This window comes from Haliaeetus albicilla, chromosome 13, assembly GCF_947461875.1.
Source record: "Haliaeetus albicilla chromosome 13, bHalAlb1.1, whole genome shotgun sequence".
Classification (NCBI taxonomy): Eukaryota; Metazoa; Chordata; class Aves; order Accipitriformes; family Accipitridae; genus Haliaeetus; species Haliaeetus albicilla.
The window spans coordinates 33,155,229-33,175,375 of record NC_091495.1 but is presented as its reverse complement, the minus strand read 5'-3'; the positions used below and the strand labels follow the sequence as shown (position 1 = coordinate 33,175,375).

The 20,147-nt window shown below is 40.0% G+C and overlaps 1 protein-coding gene across 5 annotated transcripts in view; it reads right to left on the bottom strand.

Moving 5' to 3' along the window:
- The window catches only part of SIPA1L2 (signal induced proliferation associated 1 like 2), a 151,911-nt gene extending 132,065 nt beyond the window's left edge, over positions 1–19,846 (bottom strand). For 2 of the 5 annotated variants that reach the window (XM_069800747.1, XM_069800751.1), the window contains exon 1: positions 19,435–19,843. The gene's annotated coding sequence lies outside the window, so the exon portion shown is untranslated. Of the gene's footprint in view, positions 1–19,434 lie in introns of all 5 variants that reach the window. The other 3 variants (XM_069800746.1, XM_069800748.1, XM_069800750.1) reach the window with 3 other exon arrangements.
- Between the last annotated feature and the right edge of the window lie 301 nt (positions 19,847–20,147).

The window sequence follows — 20,147 nt, the reverse complement described above, 5'->3', positions numbered from 1 at the left end:
GTTTTCTAAGTAAGTCATGCATTGTACTTTTTATCCCAAACATTAGTTATAATAGCTCTCATTTAAGGTTCATGCTCCTAGTTCATGCATAGGAAAAACTGCAAATTAAAGTAACGAGTGTTGTGTACCTTAACTGGGATTTACAAGGACATCAAGTTTCTCACCATCTTTTATACCCAAACATTTTATAGATAATGTTACTTGAGAAAGACAGCAAGGCTCCGCACCTTTGTGCATTCTGCAAGCTAGCGCAGGTTGAGGAGAGCTCAATAGCTTTGGCACCATGCCATGCCACATTTCTGCCTCAAAAGTAAGTCTCCCTCACTCGTTCAGTACCTTGAACTTCAGCGTTGTTGTGAACACAGCCTTTTGGTCTTGTTAAAAACATTCAGTAACTAAGAGGAATTTAACCTGACCTGAAACAAACTTTCAAGGTTGCTAAAGTTCTAGAAACACATCCTTTATCTCAACCATTGAATCAAAACTAAACCAAGAAAAACCCTTCTGTTATGAAGCTTCAGTCGCTACTAGGAAGAAGGCTGGAGTAAAATACTACCTGATTTACAAGGCATTTTGAAACTGCATGTGTCACCATACAGTGTTACCTCAATCATGCACTTGTATAACAATTTATACCCGTTAGAGATGCTACCTACAGTATATTCCATTCTAAAAACTGCAATAGGATGAAAGAGTAATGAAAACAGCAGCCAAGTAGTATAGCATTTCCACCAGGAATTGATATCTAGCAATCAAAAAAAAAAAAAATTCTAAATCATAAACATCATAGACCAAGGATAAACTGTCTCTTTCTGCTGACTTATAAAACCAAGATCACCAAAAGAACAAATAAGAACCACTGCTCTATTTCAGACCTGAGAGTGTTTTGCTTCTTTTGCACATGTGGAACAGAAAATGAAACAGCCACTCACAGTTATGTTTTATTTCTCTTTCTACATTTCAGATGTGTGCAGAGGCATGCACTCATATACACCCCATTCACTCACCCCTCTCCCGTCTGGCAAATATTTCCCCACTCCCCAACCCAAAAGCATTACTGTTGTTTTATTTTATTTATTTCTAGCAGAAGGCTCTACCAAAGAAATTCCTACCGCTTAGCTAGAATGTTGAGACTGGATTGACAAGAAAACAGCACATCAAGACTAAGCGTTACTGAAAAAAATGCTTGAGACAACTGTACAATTGCAATACACACACTTTGCAGCTATCACAAATATCCTAAATATCACCCAGCCCTTCCTTCCCCTTCCCACAAAGGTATTAGTATTTCTTGTTTCAGTCATGATTACCGGCTGTAGGACTTTAAAGCAGCTCCTACTTTTAAGAACGAAATAGGTACACAGCTGCTTTTTGCTGAAAATTGAAGTATTTTCAAGTTAACATACTTTTAAGATGTATAGACAAAAAGAAAAAAGAACTTAAAAGACCATCATATATTTTGGAGTATGAAGAGAGCAGAATATTTGTGTTTGACAATGTTTTTTTATCCCCCACCACAGGAGAAAAATAGTATCTAGTGTTGATTATTGAAACAAAGATTCTTTAAAAACTGACAATGAACTTACAAAACACAGAAAAGTCAGGATTCTAGACCTTGGCACTCTGATGGGAAAATGGTCGATAACCTTGCAGGCATCAGACTTGGCTTTAGATAAAAATCAGACTAGGACAGTGGGAGTAAGTCCAGGCACGGGCTTCGTCTCTTTTGTACTGAAAGTGACAGCTGAAAAGAATCTGTATCAGCTAAGCAGAGCAGTGACAGTTCTGTACAAAAAGAGGCTCATTTTGCAAGTTTTTCATTTTTCTCATATATCACTCAATCACAAAAGATAGCATTAAGTTTCAGGCACATCTTTTCTGTTCTGTTAAGGCCATAAGGTTAGGCCATTCAGACTAGTTACTCACTTGTGAACTCCTATACAAATAGGTCACCATTTTGTCATAAACTGCTGCCTGTATAATAATGGAAAAGTAGTCTTGAAAAAAAAATTACATAAAGACCATACAAGGCAAGCTTGAGGTTTGCTTAATATAGAGTCCAAATTCTCAAATATTCTACTCAAAATATCAATGACCACAAAATACAGATCTGCGTACCCATCTGTACTTCTCAAAGATCAGCCAGGAAAGAGCTGAAGGGGATTCTTTTGATATAAGAAAAAAAAAAAATTTCTAAATTCACCTGACATGGTGCTTAATATCTAACAATGAAACCTGAGGTGATTTTTTTTTCAGACGAACAATTCTTTCAATCTAACAGAAAAATTGAGAGCATTTTATATATATGGAGGGTATTCTCAGTAAATATTTTCATATTCCACACATTTCCATTCACTTGGTCTTCTCACTCTCCCTCCATTTAAGAGCATCTTGAAGGCAACAAATATCCACTTTTTATACAATGTATAGAAGTATGGAGAGCTGAACAAATGAGGACCTATTCTACAGCCCATCAGTTTGTAGAGAGAAACTGCTGTTAATATATTAACTTCCCAGAAGACATAACCCTACAGCTTGTTACCTCATTAACATGAATAGTATCAAGTTTTCTAATAAGATAATAGCATCTTTATTAACTTACCTTCTCCATGTGCTAGTAGTTTGTAAGTTTTGCAAATTGCTCATCTTTGATTATAAAAATATTATTAAAACATACCAGTGGCTACAGTAGTCACATAGGAGAGAGGAAAAGAAGAGTGAAGGAGCAAGGAATCTCTGCCAAGGATACCAGGGTTGTCATTAAACTTATGAATAACCTCCAGAGTACAGATACTAACTGTATGTACCAGGCAAGATGTTAAAACAAGAAAAAAAGAAAGAAAAAAATCCCTTCATTCTACAGGAGACAAGACCCTTCGGTCAAATTATTCAAAATATTGATGACATACAGAGCTCAAAAGGCTTTCATCACCATCATACCTGAACATCAGACTGTTTATTTATTTTAATATTTCATCCATGTGATAAAGGGTACTAATGCTATGGGTATCACATAGAAAAAAAGGCCAAGATTTGTATCCTGAAAAGTGTTTAGGCATTTAAAATCCATTGAATAAACAAACAAAAACCCCATCATCTTTGTGAACCATATACAGACTTTCTGATCTATGGAACCTCCTGCAATGTTTTTATTTCCTCTAACTGATGAGACAGAAAATCATTTAAAGTCTAACTAGCTTGAAAGGACAGAACATTCTCCATAAATTTAGAAAAAAAGCATACTGCCATCTACTCCTTTATCGAAAGGACATGCTATCACAGGAAAAAGAATTTTAAAACAAAACTGCAAAAAAACCTCACTCTGCTGAGATCTCTTACATTACATACTGTACAAGTTCCCTAAAACACATAGCTCAAAAAGGAATTTCACTGATTTGCCAGTGGTCAAGAGGCAACCTGTGCTGTTGGCCTACTCAGGGGCTGAGAGCATGTCCTCTTGGCAACAGTAAACGTGAAACCTTATGGGCACAAGGCAAGAAGCAAATCTGAGCACACGCTTCCCAGCCAGAAGGCACCCATGAGCTGACAGTCAGCTGTCTTTCACCAGGAGGTACGCACTGCCTCCAGCCTCTGGAGAGACAAACAACACAGCATGCCCCTCTGGGTGCAATAAAACACCCAGGTCTTAAGTAAGTTATGCTGTTGTACCACAGGCCTACGCTTTTTAAACAAAGAAGAGAAGTGATTTTTTGTTCTACAAGTGGGTAAAGGCAAGTCAGTAGAGGGGTGTGGGAGACAGAATAGAGCACGAGTGAAGGGCATGAAAAGTTTTACTGTAGAATGAAAGACTGTACGTGGGAGGAGGAAAGTATTAGAGTGGAAATTATGTTATTACAGTTTAAGAAAAATATGCATTCTAAACGGATTTTTTTAATTTATTGCCAAAAAAGTTGAAGGCCATAAACGTTTTATTAGAAGCTCGGGTTTTAGGTTTCTTAACATCTTATAACTGCAAGGTTTTACTGTGGTCAGCTCAACAATGAGAATTTTTATATTATTGCTATAAATCAGCCAGGCTACTGGCAATTAGTTGCAATTTTGTTGAAATCTAGTTTAAATGAACAAAAAACAAAAATACAGGAAGCTGTGTGTTTATTTTGGTGTATGTAACCAAAACACTGGTATGTGATCAGATCTGTAAGTCAAACTATTAGAGCAAGCAAAAGCTGTAAAAATGAAACACTGAAAAAAAGTAACCATTACAAGATAGTAATCTGTGATCTTTCCATTAAGAATTTAAATGACAGCCATACTGCCTTTATGAGCAGAAAAGGGAGGAGAGATGGGGGGACAGCCCAAGGGATACATATTTTTTTTACCTCAAGCGTCAAGCTGAACCTTAACAAAAAAAATAAAGAGCAAAGTAGGTGCTGCTGACATCATGCTTTTAAACCTCCAGTACAACAGTTCTCAATCACGCTTCCTCAGTAGTATGGGGGTTTTGGTGGGTTTCGTTTGTTTTGTTTAAGTACCCTTCCCATTGAGTGACCGTATCTCAGATTACACAACTCAATTTTAGTGAGCTGGCCAAAATGAAGACACAATACTTTTTATAATTCTGTTCAAGTCATAACAAGTTAGAGAAAAAAATTACTTCCTGAACACTTAGAAATAAGCGTTTACTCTGTAACTTTGTTTCCTTTTGCTATTTGCTTTCTTCTCATGTATTCATCTTAAATTTTTGTAAAGCATATCACCTTCAGCCATGTTGCTTTTAACTTCCATTTCTCAACTATTCAGCCACACTGTATAGCATTCAGAATTAGAAATGCAGTTTATGCTAAGGTCAACATTTTATTTGGGTTAGTTTCATTACAAAGGAATATAACTGACATTCTCTGAAACTGTTCCATCATGCAGACAAAATATTGGTAAGTGGGAAGATCATGAGATTAATTTCAAAAGCTTAGTCTTGCTCTGAAAATAAAATGCCAATGAACAAATTTTTTTAAACCCACTAATGAATGGAAATCATGAGTAACTGACGTAAGAAACAGAGTCGAAAGCCTTAAAAGAAAAATAAAACACATTGGTCCCTGTAATACAATTTTCAGCATAGTTTGCAGTTTACCAGATCTTTTATTGACTTGTTTGGCATTTTTGGAAACTTGAGTGGCGTTCCTCAGGGGTCAGTATTGGGACCGGCGCTGTTTAACATCTTTGTCGGCAACACAGACAGTGGGATTGAGCACACCCTCAGCAAGTGTGCCAAGAACACCAAGCTGTGTGGTGCAGTTGACACGCTGGAGGGAAGGGATGTCATCCAGAGGGACCTTGACAGCCTTGAGAGGTGGGCCTGTGCCAACATCATGAAGTGTAACAAGGCCAACTGCAAGGTCCTGCACACGGGTCGGGGCAATCCCAAGCACAAATACAGGCTGGGCGATGAGTGGATTGAGAGCAGCCCTGCGGAGAAGGACTTGGGGGTATTAGTAGATGAAAAACTGAGTATGAGCCAGCAATGTGCACTCGCAGCCCAGAAAGCCAATCGCATCCTGGGCTGCATCAAAAGAATTGTGACCAGCAGGTCGAAGGAGGCGATTCTGCCCCTCTGCTCTGCTCTGGTGAGACCCCACCTGCAGTACTGCATTCAGCTCTGGGGCCCCCAGCACAGGAAAGACATGGACCTGTTGGAGTGAGTCCAGAGGAGGGCCACAAAGATGATCAGGGGTCTGGAGCACCTCCCCTATGAGGAGAGGCTGAGAGAGTTGAGGTTGTTCAGCCTGGAGAAGAGAAGGCTCCAGGGAGACCATATAACTGCCTTCCAGTACCTAATGGGGGCTACCAAGAAAGCTGGAGAGGGGCTTTTTACAAGGGCATGTAGTGATAGGACAAGGGGTAATGGCTTTAAACTGAAAGAGGGTAGATTCAGATTAGATGCAAGTAAGAAATTCTTCCCTGTGAGGGTGGTGAGGCACTGGGAAAGGTTGCCCAGAGAAGCTGTGGATGCTCCATCCCTGGCAGTGTTCAAAGCCAGGTTGGATGGGGCTTTGAGCAACCTGCTCTAGTGGAAAGTGTCCCTGCCCATGGCAGCAGGGTTGGAACTAGATGATCTTTAAGGTCCCTTCCAACCCAAACCATCCTGTGGTTCTATGATTTAGTTCTGCAGGTTTTATAAGACACATTTACTTACAAAAAGCAGCAACTCTACTCTGTCTCATTTGTGAGCTGGCTAGCTGCAGAACTTGGTTTGACATTACGTTCCAAGGTCTGCTTTGTCCTGTATATTCCATTAGCAATTGTGCCAGCCTTAATAAAATCAAAAGATTAGTTGGGCTGCGTGAAAGAACACGGTTTAGAGCAAGGAAGCTCACATTTCACAGCTACGAAAATTCTAGGCAGACTGTTCAGATTTTCAGGTGAAACACACTTTGGAACTAAACATAGCACCCTTCAAAAACTGGGCAGATTAAGTAGAAACCCATAGTTTACCTTCTGGCTTTCCAGTTTGACAGCATCACTTTATATCCTTTACCAAGTACCAGTTACTGTATTCCATATTCCAATGTATATTCACAGGTGGGAAAGCAGATAATTGCAAAGTGAGCAAGTACTTATAGAGCTTTCAAGCTTTTTTTTTTTTTTTTTTTTTTTTAGTTTTTAGGTAAAGGTTTGAAACTACACATCAGATGGAAACAGTTACCGATTCTGATTATCAGCAGCTAGGATGAGGTTCAGCAAAGGTGAAACAAAATGACTGGTTTGAAAAACATGTCCTAAGAAATCAGGATTCAATACTGCCATTTTCTGAAGGTTTGATGTGAGATGATGTAAATATACTGAGACCTATACAATACTGGAAGCTACTCTGCATGTGAAAACCTCATTCTTGCACTAACCAAGGCCACACGTTAGGACATCATTTTGCACTTAAGGTACTATTCTGCATCAAAATCATAATAGCAGGACATTGATTTGGAGCATATCTCTATTTATGTCAAAGATGGAGGAATGTTTTAAATAAACAATAACTGGTCAAATCAAATCTTTTCAAAGATATAACAATTCCCTGTTGATTTTGGAAGCCCGCTTTTCATGGATTACTTTCTCAACTATTGTTGAGTTGCAGCAGCCTTCCATACTCCTACCACTGTATTTCAAATTACTATACTGTCACTGCTTGGTACATAAGCCACACTCGACCTATTTAGGAGCTCAGCAAGAGCTACTGCTTCAGCTGGGTTCCCACAAGTATCAAGGAAAGGCTGGCTTAGGAGCTGCAGCTCTACACAGTAGAAAGATTCCCTAGATCAGCTAATCAATGGTATACAAAAAAAATTGCTGTTGGTACAACCTGGAATTAAGAAAGTATCTGATACAGTACTATACTGAAAATAGAACAAGTAAAGAGACAACAGGCTGTCCTGAAAAAAAAAAACAAAAACCTAAAATATTTTATTAGATGAGGCCTAAGATCAATCTTGGAATCAGTCTTACCTCGTATTTTCAATAACAACCTTGACACAAAGTGGAAGTTATTAATGAAATACAAATACAAAACAAAGTTGAGAAGCACTGGCACTGCAAAGGAAGGTAAAAAAAATATATAACCAAGAAAGAACAAAGTTACTTTTGAGGAACAACTTCACTGCACTTTTATTTTATATTTGAAGCCACTCCCTCAAGAACTACAGGTTAAAATTTTGATCAGTCTGACAGCCCATCAGCAGAAAACACCAGAAAGAGAATAACCATGACATTGCACTCAACATGAAGTTGCACAATATTTCCAGTAGAGCCAAAGCTTTAATGCTATTTTATTTGCCATGGACAAGACTGTGTAGAATCCTGCTTAAATTCTTCTTAGCCATAACAAAAACACACAAACAGAACAAGTGTAGAAAAGGGCCTTCTGTTCCCCAGCCACTGTACTGTACAAGAGGAAGCTAAATGTCTTGTTTAAAGACTGGCTAAAAATTTGGCTACATTATCCTCAGAAAAATGAGGTCTGACACAGCAAGTTGTCTGTAAGTATCAGGAAGAAAGAAAAAGTATTTAGGTTAAACAAGGATATTGGTAAAATCAAACAAATGAGCTGCAATCTCAGCATGTGCTCTACATACAGGCTCACAGGAAATTCTGGTCCGCAGTAGAGTGAGTCCCCGAACAGCCTTCAAGTATGAAGCCTACAAGTATGAGATGGGAGAAAAAAACAAACCAAAACAACGGCAACCCATCAGTAAATGAAAATTGAGTGCAACTGATTTATGAGAGAGATCAATGATGTAGATGTTTCCTACAGCAACTGGATTAGAAAAGAACAGAGTAGTTCAGTTCAGGGCAAAGGAGGTTTCAGGCTAGGCCTGCTGATCTGTACCTATCATCAGTCTTAATTCAACAATTTTGGAGATCTATCAGTTTAATAAAATTAATGGTTTTACTCCTTTTGTTGAAAATATGACTCAAAAGGATATCAGACTGAGCTTCTCCATGTCCTCTCACCTTTAGCAAAAAAACCTTCAGAAGCCAAGTTGTAACCCTCTCTGTCAAGTGACAAGCACTATCAGGGTTATTTCAACTTTAAGGAATTTTACCCTAAAGGAAATTCTTTCCATTCCCTTTCCTGTTTGTTATGCTTAACTCAGCATTCATTTACAATCTCTTTCATACTGAAGCTGAATGTTATACAAAACCCTGAATTTTTAAACACTTAATAAAATGGATTATAAAAACCAAAACAGAGATCTGAAGATCTGGTTCATGCTTTGGTAAACATAGAAATACTTAGAAGTATAATTACTGTGAAGTTGGATGAGCAGGAACAGGAATCATCTCAGTCTTCTGAGGTTCTGCTGGCTCTTGTTTATAGTTAACAAAGCTAAGAGGTTAAGACTGAACATAAAAAGGTGCAAACAGCAGCTGTTTTCAGAACTGAACCACTTTAATTCAGATTTTTAAATAATTTGACAAATCACAACTTTTTTTTTTCCAGCCACGTGGATGAATAGCATAGATTATCAAAAGTTTCACAGTACTAAAATCAGTAGTCAAAGCAAAAAGAACTAAATACAAATGTAGGTTTGACTGGCTGAGAGCCAATTTCAAACTCACATGTCCTGCTCTTTAACAGTAAAACTATCTTTTGGAAGAGATCCAATGGAATCACTCCACAGAAGTTCACACATTCAAATTCTAGTATTGCTAATCATGTTTTAGAATTCAGTGACAAGGTGAGCAAAGTGTATCTGAAGCCAAACCTGAAAGGATGCTATTTTCTTTAAGTGCTTCTTCCTTTGTTAAGTACTATAGTTATAAAATATTTAACTGCCAATAATTTATTTGGGAATTCTTGTCAACTGGTTTAAACAAAGTATAATATGAGTATATAGTACTCTATTTCTTAGTCTTGTAAAAAAAAATCTTCCCAACTTCATAATAGCGAAATATTCCATACAGATATTCTGTACTATAATAAAGTATAAACACAGTACACTGGAATATCAACTAAAATTCTCAATTATCAGACCAACTATCAGAAAAAAAGTTGCGATATTTCACAGAATAATTCACACTGGAAGGCACCACAGAACATCATCTAACCCAGCCTCCTGCTCAAAGCACTGAATTCAGACTGACTTGCTTAGGGCTTTGGCCAGTCTGGTCTTAAAAACTGGAAAGGGTGTAGATTTCACAACCTGCCTGCACTACCTGTTCCAATTCCTTAGTGTCCTCAGGGTGAGTTTTGTTTCCTAGTGCCAGATCAGAACCTCACCTGTTTTAGATTATGGCTACTGTCTGTTTTCCTCCTGCCAAGTACCTCTGTAAAGGGCCTGGCTCTGTCTTCTTAATAACCTCTTAGGTATCACCTTAGGAGGCAGCTATGAAGTATCCCCTGAGCTTTCTGTTGTCCAGGCTATGGAAAGCCAGTTCTCTCAGCCTCTCCTTACGTGCTGCAAGCCCCTCATTTTGCTGGCTCTCCACTGAACCAGCTTCAGTTCACTCAATGTTTCTCACGTATTTGGGGAACCAAAACTGGATGGGGTATATCCAACGTGGTGGTCTAAGGAATGCTGAATACTGGAAATCCACTGGCTATGCTCCTGTTCATAAAGCCTAGTATGCTGCTAGCATTTTTCACTGTGAGAGTCAAGACTGACACAGTGACTCACATCTGTCAGAGTGTACGGGTCCCTTTCAGCAGGGCTGCTTCCCAGGCAGTCAGTCCCCACCCTGTACTGTTGCAAGGCGTAAGAACGTGCATTTATCCTTGTTGAATGTCACAAAATTCATTATGGTTCATTCCTCCAGCCTCTCTAAACTGCAGAGCACTGTCCTCAAACATGTCAACTACTCCTCCAATGTGATGTCACATGCAAATTTGATGAGGATGCACTTCATCCCCTCCTCCAGGTCATTCATCAAGGTACTAAAGAGCACAGTTTGTTGGGATGTTCAGCAGTACTGTACAGTACTCCACTTGTAACTGCTCTCCAGGTGGAATACGAACCATTAACTGCTACGTTTTGAGCCTGACAATCCAGCCAGTCCTCCCATCCGAATCACAACATTGCAGCTTGGTTATGCAGATGCGGTGAAAACCACGCTAAAAGCCTCAATAAACTCAAAGTAGATTATGAGTAAATTGCCATAAGCAATATTAAATCTAATCTGATGGCATTTACAATTTCGGCAGTATACAGAAAGGTCCCAGGACTATTGATAAGCATACAAAAGGTACTCAGGAACTTCACACAAGGTAATTTTAATTACTGCTTGGGCAAGAAAAAAAAAAAAAAGTCCCCATAACAAAACAATTGCACTAGATTTCTTCCAAATAGGGAAGAAAACATAGGACTAAAGAAAAATATATTTATGCATAAAACAGAAAGGTTTTAAGTTTCAGAATCTGTAAATATGGTCCATGAAAATAAAAACTAATTTCACCACCCAACCAGGGAAACCCAAAGTCATTATCCTCCTTATATATGAATGATGAAATGGGCAAGACTTCACGTTATGACAAAAAAAAGCAATATAAAGAATTACTTAAACAAAAGTTAAAACTTATTTATCAATTTAATTGATTAGTATTTCATATACAGCTGCAACAGATATGTTGACCTCTACTTAGGGGATTTCTAGTTGAGCAAATTTTCACACAGTGACCCACAGGTGACTAGGAGCCTGGAAAGCACTTGCTGAGAGTCCATGAAGAATGGTTTGTCTGGTGGAGTTGTTTTTTCAACCTTATAACCTGCTGTTAAGTCACAGAGAGGACTATCTAACATATTTTAGATGTCTCTTATTATTACTTTTCCCCACAGTGATTCCTGTAGCTGCCACAAAAAATTCATACAATTGTACAGAGAGATGTGTTTGAGACAGCTGGTATGGAAAAGAAGTGGTTCCTGAGAATCTCCAATTTGCAACTTTAAACACCTCTGACCTACAGGCATACTGAATGTTGTAAAATGAGTAAACAGGAACATCGTCACTGTTGGGTACAGTCTACATAAGAAAGAGAACAACATTGCCATTAAGCATCTATTTTCCCAGGAAGAAATTATTACTACTATGCATATATGTAAATATTCTATTTTAACACTCAGTCACAATATTTTAATAGGCACAAAGCAAGGCAGATATTCAATTAACTGTTTGTGAATACAAAGACACAGTTTGTATGCCCATTATCAGGCACAAAAGTACACTCTCTACATTGACAGCATTAATATAATCTTATATATTTAACAATACTTTAAAAAAAATGCAGCAGTAAAATTCAAAGTAAAAACAAAACACTTTACAAAGTGCTGCATCCATTTGCTGCAAATCAGTATGATGGAAATAATGGTCAGCTATTTTTAGGAGTTATTTTCTAAGGAAACAAGCCTTATGCAATCGCACAGTGCAACACCTCCCTCCGCCTTAAGATTTTTTGAGGCGGCCATTTGACTCAGCAAAATTTGATAGAAAAGATAAAGTTTCAAGGGTAATTATCCTCATAGAAACTTTATTTTAAAAGTTACACAACGACAGAGAAAAAGCACAAAGCATCCCAAGTGTGAGAGAAACACTGACATTAGCAAAATTATCAAATCTGAGAATCTCACAGACTAAAGAAGTACTGCTTGCCCTTCACTCCGAAATCTCCACCAAAAATAATGATTTCCAGGAGTCCAGGGTAAGAAGCCAGCAAAAGCTCAGAATTCCAGAAGATCCCTCTGCTCTAACAGTGGAAACCTCATCTCATATAGAAAACATTGTTGGAGCTCGATTTATATTTGATAGCCTGGGGTTTTTCAGTGTAGCATTCTGAGCAACCACCTGTACAGCTCTTGACCAATTCAGATAATCTCATCTATCCTGTTTCCTTCTTGTGGCAAACTGATTAAATTCTACATCTGACGAGAAGTGGAAATGAGCAAACCTGTTTTCACATCGTTACAGATTAGACCAATCACTATATTTACCCCACTTTGTCTCACCACCTTTAAAAAATTATCATTTGAAATGGTTTCCTATAAGGCTGTGTGATTCAAGGAGATGTACAAATATACTAAAAAAGTTGTTGGGAGCAGGGGGTGGCAAGTAGCAGAGAATATGAGAGGGGGAAGACACCTCTGGAGTAACCTGCCTGATCTCAGAAAACCAGCAGCCAGATAAAGGAGAAAACATTTTCAGCATTGACAGGTTTATCCCAATAGCTTCTAATTCTGTCAGCCAGCTTCCACAACTGAATGCAGATGCCTATGTATCTCTGCCAAATTACTCTGTGAATGGACTGTTGTTTCAGTTGTCTGAAAAAGGAATTTGAAATGGAAGGTTACTGTTTTGATAAAGGATTTTAACTACCTGGACATCACTTAATTGACTACTACAGCTCAACCCAGATCAAACAATTTGAAGATTAAACTAAGGGATATCTTTATATCAACAATATAAAGGAAGCTATGGAAGTGCAAAAATAAGTCCAATGTGTTAGCATATTTTATGAAATAAAAAAAAATTCCTCAAAGTTTTTTGAAAGCTTTCTTCATAGAATTCTCCCTGCTGAACATCACAACAAGTTTCCCACCCCTGCACATGCCAACAATCTAAAAGTTATTTCAGTTGAAATTATTGCACCTCTTGCATATAATGACCGCATGCAGAGAAGCACCTTTGTAGTCATTTAGATTGCTAGATGTATTAACAGGCATTCTTTTTCTCATTTACCACATAACAAGAACAGTAGCTCTTCAAAATGACAACACTAAAACAGTTACTGTATGGCTTCATTGAACACCAACTTCATAACGATGTTTTTGTCGAAGACACGACAAACTAAACCTAACAGAAATCCCCAGTGGTTTCACTTGTTAGCTCCAGTGTCAGACTGGAGCACACTCACGTAACATAGCCTTAAACTAATTCCTACCTTGTCTCAACTCATATCATATGCTCCATACTGTCAAACATAAAACATTTTTCTCTGAGCCTCAGACAGAAGAGAACAGAGGAGTAATGACAATACTGCTGAGAAAATAGGCCATGGGTTTGTAAATACAATGGGTTGTTTTGCATTAGTCCAATGAACAAAATTATTCTCACACTGGGTTTGCATTCATCATCAATTAGAATTTTTACATGACAAACCCAGAGCATCCTGCTGAACCCAAATCACAGCTGGCAATCCTGCAGCCCAATGTGGCAAGGCAGCCACTCTCTTTGAAACAGCTCCCTCCATTGCTATAGAGAAAAACCACTAGGAACAATAATAATAAGCTGTTGTCCTGACAACCTTACAAAGCAAAAGCCAAGGCTTACTTTACTACAGCAGAAGAGCAACGATAACCTGATCACCATAAACTGTTCCTAATTCTTCAAGAGCAGCTGGCCACTGCAATAAGCAAGACCAGCACAGCAAAATATGTACAATTTCCTACACGCTGTAGATGATATGCACATTATGCATGAGAATGTATGCATATACACAGCCACACTTCCCCCCCCCACTTTTTCCCCCCCACTTTGTGTCACACTAATATTGTAATGAGATTTCATGCTAAAACATGTCAGGAACTCATTTTCAGTGCTGAGAGGCTAGAAAAATACTTAGGAGCTCTTTTTTCCTTGAATGTATTTTAGGTATCTAAAAGTAGGAAATAATTAGTTTTGAACAGAAAGCCATAAATGAAAACAGCCAGATAAGAAGAATGTGATTAAATAACTTGTAACTCTCAGGTGAAAAAAAACCCAACCTAAACAAATGGAAAAAAACACAAAACCAAATAAACACAGACTGACATTTCCTCTCACAAATGCCTTCTCCATAAAATATAGGAGACAGAACTGCTTTTGCAGTGACAGTTTTTCTAAATGCAGGATTCCATCTTACTCCCCCACATGAAAGGAAAAAAAACAGCAAAAGTATTTTAACAATACATGGATTTATAACACCTATAGAAAGCTTTATTCTGCCCTTACTCACCTTAATTGCCATTACGTTCTCACATCATTTCACAATTTATCCTATTTGATTGGAGTGAATGTAAAAATCCAACATGAAATACAAGGTGGCCCAGAATCTCCTTTCCCTCTCATATATATGGAATAAATGAGTATTTAAAAAAAAAAAAAAAACCAAACAGCCAAACCAACAAACCAATAAAAAACCACCAGAAAAATTTTATGAAGGTGTTCAAGAGCATATACTAGGTTTAAAAAAAAAAAAAAAATTTTATTCCATTTGAATTAATCTGTCACAGAACCTCTAGCATTCTCAGAGTACCTTTCCCTATAAATACATTTTATTAAGTACTGTAATCTGTTGTTTATGTAAACTGTAAAAGACTTCTATAATTTCATCACAGGTTGTATCAGGTTTAAAATAAAGGTTGATGAACCAAAAGGGAAATGGAAGGGCAAATTGTTGAGTTGTAGGAGAGCTTTGTATCTCTATTATGTGTCCTCTAACATAAATCTCATAAAATCATTTTCATATAACTTAAGTCTGAAAAGTCACATTGTGAAATACCTATGATTCAAAAGCCTCCCTGAAAGAGGAGGTAGCAGGCAGGCATTATCACAATCCACAGCCACTGTGCTAGTGAGAATTTGGGCAACGAAGGGAGAGGGGGAGGAAGGAAGGAACGGCAAATAATCTAGGAGGATTATACAAATATCTGCAGAGCTGGATATGTCACTTTGCAAGATCCAGGACAACAAATGAAGACATTATATAAGAAAAGATTCAAAGTCAATGGCAAAACTCCAAGTCCTGTGCTCAGAATTTCATTTGAGCTACTGAGGGGGAGGGGAACTTCTGCTACTACCGCCTTCCAGCCTCCTAGCTACCACAGGACAATTTACTCTACCTTTCCTCCAGCCTCCTTCCAGATTCCCTTACTTCCAGAACAGCTATGGTATCTTTCCACATGGCATCTCTCAGCCTTCCCTGCCCCCACCTCACCTCCCCCCCCCCCCAAAAAAAAAAAAGGAGTACAGGTGATTTTCTTCGGGAACATAGAATCCCCAGTTAACAGCAACTAAAAACAAATGCCTACTTCACTTCAAACATCTACTATTCTTAAAGTGTTTTACAAACATCAGACCCAATAAAGCTGTTTGCTTGCAGATCCAAAAAGATGGGACAGCAGCTGCTTACATTTATTATGTGTTCAGAAGATTATCTCCGTACAGATTCAAGACATTCTATAAACAAGACCTTTGATTATGTATGAACTGATCACTATTTAAGAAACTCCAGAAAACCAGAAGAATCCACATATAAATCATGAGTAGCTAACTGCTGATGTAATTACACTTTCATGATCAAAACAAGAGTCTACATATCTTCTAGTAAGAACTATGGTGCGAAATAATCACAATGACATTTCTGCCTACTGCTGTCGTGTCTTTAGCTAAAAACTACAAGAGTATCACCAATTATAATAATCCTTCTCAATCTTCAGTTCATTCAATTATGCCTGAAAACGCCTTTAAATCTGGGGTCAGTGCTTTACTACAAAGGAAGGCAGGGTCTCTCTCATTTACTTCTGTCAGGGTAAATCAGATGTTTAACATTCAGTTCGCTCTTTCACAACAAACTAAAAAAATAAGACAGCTATTCATATGAAGTCCTAGCAATTCTTGAAAATGTAACCAGTCATACAGCATCAACACTGAATGTCATGAGGAATTAATGTTATTCTTAATGCAACCTATGTGAAAAACTAGTATTTTTAAATTAAAGAAAAACATGAAACAGACTTTTCAATCTACTGAATACAAATTCTACAGTCAGAGCTATACATAATAACAGTCCTCATGAATTCTTCTTATTGGATTCTTGGATTTGGTAGACAGTCCTCACAGTATTTTATCAAAATAATTCAGGTAGAAAAAACAGGGTAGAAAAAGACTCTGAGGGGCACCCCTACCCTAAACTTCCTGAACTGTTCAGATTTATAAGATGGGATGAAAATTCCCTTAAAAATAGAGAGATAAACTGAAGTTTGTCTTAACTTTGCAAGAGGTAATGTTTTAAAGAATCAGATATAAATTATGCTACCTACCATATCAAAAATTGCTATGAGTACAATACTGCAATACATAAAATAAACAGCCATCACCACTTCACTGATTCGCAACCCAGCTTGCCCAAATATTTTAAAATTGCAAAGCATTTTAAATTGCAAAAGGCAAAAACTGCATGGAAAGAGAAAAGTGCATTTGTCAAATCATTATTTCATTTCAAGCTATCAATGCAGCTACTGTTGGTAATCTTGGATGACTAACACAAGAAACTAGATAACCCAGCGCCCCACCCTCCTTCCACAGTCTGTAACTTCTCTTATATTTTCATATTAACATACCATTTCTCACTCAATATTACCAAACTAGATCACTCATTGGTAAAAGGTAGGAACCTACCAAAAATATTTAAACATCCAACCATCCAAATATAATATTAATTCTAGCCAAGGCAAGGAGGAAATATTTACTTTCTCCTGCAGTTTGAACTGCTGATCTGCCCCTAAAAAGCTTAGGTGCAACGCCCAAATGCTATGTCCAATATGAAGCTGAAAGTGAAAAAAAGAACTGTCTCAGTTCACTTGTAAAGGGCAAACAGCAAAAGAAAAGGATGGTTTTGCCTGTTTGACCACTGCTTTGCTTAGTTCCTCATTTGACTCTCTTCATTTGCAAGAGTATTTCACAATGCACTTGAGTAATGGTATATCAGTAAATGTCTACAAAAAAAGAGCATATCACCTTTCTTTCAAGAAAATGGAACAGAAACCTTTAAAAACACTCTGATTTGCACAGTAAGCAAATACCAGCTACAAAGAGTTGAGGTTTTGTTTAGTTCTAGGTTTCACATCATACCCTTGACATAGATGAATGACATGATCTTTAATCGATCCAATGCGACTGGTGAAACAGCCTGGCATCCTTACAAGTAAGTATTCCTTCTTGTTACATCTAAGAGCTGCATGACCTGGTAAGGTAAACCACTGGGCATGCAAAACTAAGACAATACATTCAGAGACCTCTCTGAAATATAGCTTTATATGAATACTACATAAATTATAAATCAACTGTTGCGGAGCCTAAGTGATGTTTAAATATCCATAATGCATTACAGCTCTTGATGATTTAAACATGTTTGCATTAATAATAAAAGATATTTCAAAGATCAAATTTAAGACTGAAGTATTTCAGAGAGAGCAACTACTAGAGAAGCAAACAGGGGGCAAATAACTCATTTCACTGACAACAGTCACAGGTTTGGAAAAACATGAGAAATAGATTAATAAGGCATCAGGCCTAGGCATTCCTATATCCAGCAGGCTGTGATGCACTACGTTTCTGAATCCAACTCCAAAATGCTTCAGTCTAAGATAGTTAGGTACAGAATCTGGGAAAAAATAGCTGAACAAAAAACGTTAATGCACTATGGTCCTTTCTAAAATAAGTCCTTCAAACTAAGCAACAACTGTGACTGAATTCTTGGTTTTTCTTCATTTTCAAACATCCCTCCTTATCCAGCTGCCTTCCTCTAAAGCAACCTAAATATTTTGCAGCACTACCTTCCAACAAACCTCCTTTAGATATTGGTAGTACATATATAAAATAATGTCCATAAGCAACAAGATGAGCTGATCAAAACAATGAATTATGTCAGCTGGTAAGCAAACTTCAAATTCTGCTCTGGTCCAGTCAGTGCAGAACTGATCAAGAAGGTAGCTTACTGTTCATGCGAAGGGGGAAAAAAAAAAAAAGACAAATAGAGAAATAGTAGGCTGCAGAGAGAGATTACATGCTTTCCTTCTCTGTTGGATATCTGATATAAGAAAGCCATCTAGTGTTAACTTTTAGAAGTGAAAATTGCGCACAAAAGAGCTGGGGAGCATTTACATGTGCAATTCTCTTCAACTTTGCGTATCTTCTGCATCATAAAAAATAGAACTCTTTTCCTCTAGAAAACCCAGGCTGAAAGCAAATATTCAAACTACTAGCGTGTTAACATAATCCAGCATCAAGTACTAAGCTAGTTTACTGGCCTACTCCGTGAACGTTAATAGCCATATCTGAAATTTGTCAACTTCAGAGTTGTCTTTGTCGAGACTGCGTAAGGCTACTTCCACATTCACACGGACATACACCACCTCAGCAAAACGCTGCGGAGCACCACAGAAGAGGTACAGAGCCAGGAAAATAAAATCTAAAGCAAAGCTGAGCTCGGCTGACTATCATTTCACGAGTCAAAGTTTGGAGAACGGACCACCGAACACGTATGGGAGTGCTGCAAGATAACAAAGAGTGCAAAAGGATACAGGTTGCGCCTCGTATACAGTAACTAAATAAATAACATTAAAATCACTTAAGGAAACTGCACGGGCTAAAGAATCTTTCCCGCGGCTACCCCAAACGCTCGGCGGTCCCCTCCGCACCGTCTCCGCTCTGAAAAACAGCTATACCCCAGAGACGTCCGATCTGGGCAAACTTACTCCGTAATTGCCATTATTCTTTAAGTGCGCTTCGGAGACGGCAGCAACGTGACAGGGCGCAGAGCCGCTGCTGCGGCCGGTGGCAGAACCGCCCTGGCAGGTGACCGGCGACCCCACGAACACCCCCGCCGCCCCCACGGGTATTATTTATGCAGCAGATCACGACGCTATTTATAAAGAGGAGCGAGCTGGGGCGAGGACGGGGTGCCGGTGGGGACAGGGGACCCGCGGCTCCCCGCCGCTTCCCCCGCCCGCAGCCGGCCGTCCTCCCGCGGAGCCCGGAGAAGCCGCGTCTCCCTCCCAACGGCACCTGAGGGGAGAGAGGATGGCACACACACACACACACACACACACCCCCCTCCTTCCCAAACTGCTCCCGAGCCCTTCCCGGCAGGGAAAGCGCTGGTACGCCCGCACCCCGCCCGCCCGTCGTCTGTCCCCGGCCCGTCCCCCCCCGGTGGCAGGCGCCGCTCCTTACCTGGTGCTGCCGCTGCTGCTGCCCGCTCTCCGGCTGCTCCCGCCGCGGGACCCCCATGCTCCCCGCGCCCCCCCCCCCTCCCCTCCTCCCCACACAGGCTTCTCTCCGCGCTCCACCCCCACCCACCCCCCGCCCCGCTCCGCTCCGCTCCCCGCCAGCGGCGCGCGCTCCTCGCCGCCTCCCGCGGGACGCGCCGCCCGCGGGGCGCCGGAGCCGTTAACGGAACCGGGGAGGGGGGTGTGAGGGGGGTGTCCGTTGGGGTCTCGCGGGCTAGGCGGGCGCGCCGCCGCTCTCTCCTCCTCCTCCTCTCGTCCCCCCGCCACCCCCTTCCTCGCGCTCGCCCGCTGCCTCGCGCTCTGCCCGGCGCTGGGTCTCGAGTGCGCCTCAGCCGCCGGACAGGGAGGAGAGGCGGAGGAGGGGCGGGAGCAGCACCGACACACACACACACACGCTCTCGCCTTCCCTCGCACACCCCTAAGCCCCACCCCTCCGCGCCGGCCCCGCCTCTCATTGGCTTCGCCGGCTCGGCCCCGGGGGAACGCGAACTCCGCATTGGCCACTCGCGCTGTCGCGCAACCAAAACACCGGGCCCCGCCCCGCGGCGTGCCCACCGCCTCCCTCCTCTCCCCCCCCCCACCTCCCGCCCTTCACCCACCAGCGGCGGGGGTCGCGGGAGGGGATCCCCGGGGCGTCGCGGGGGCTCCCCGGGGCCC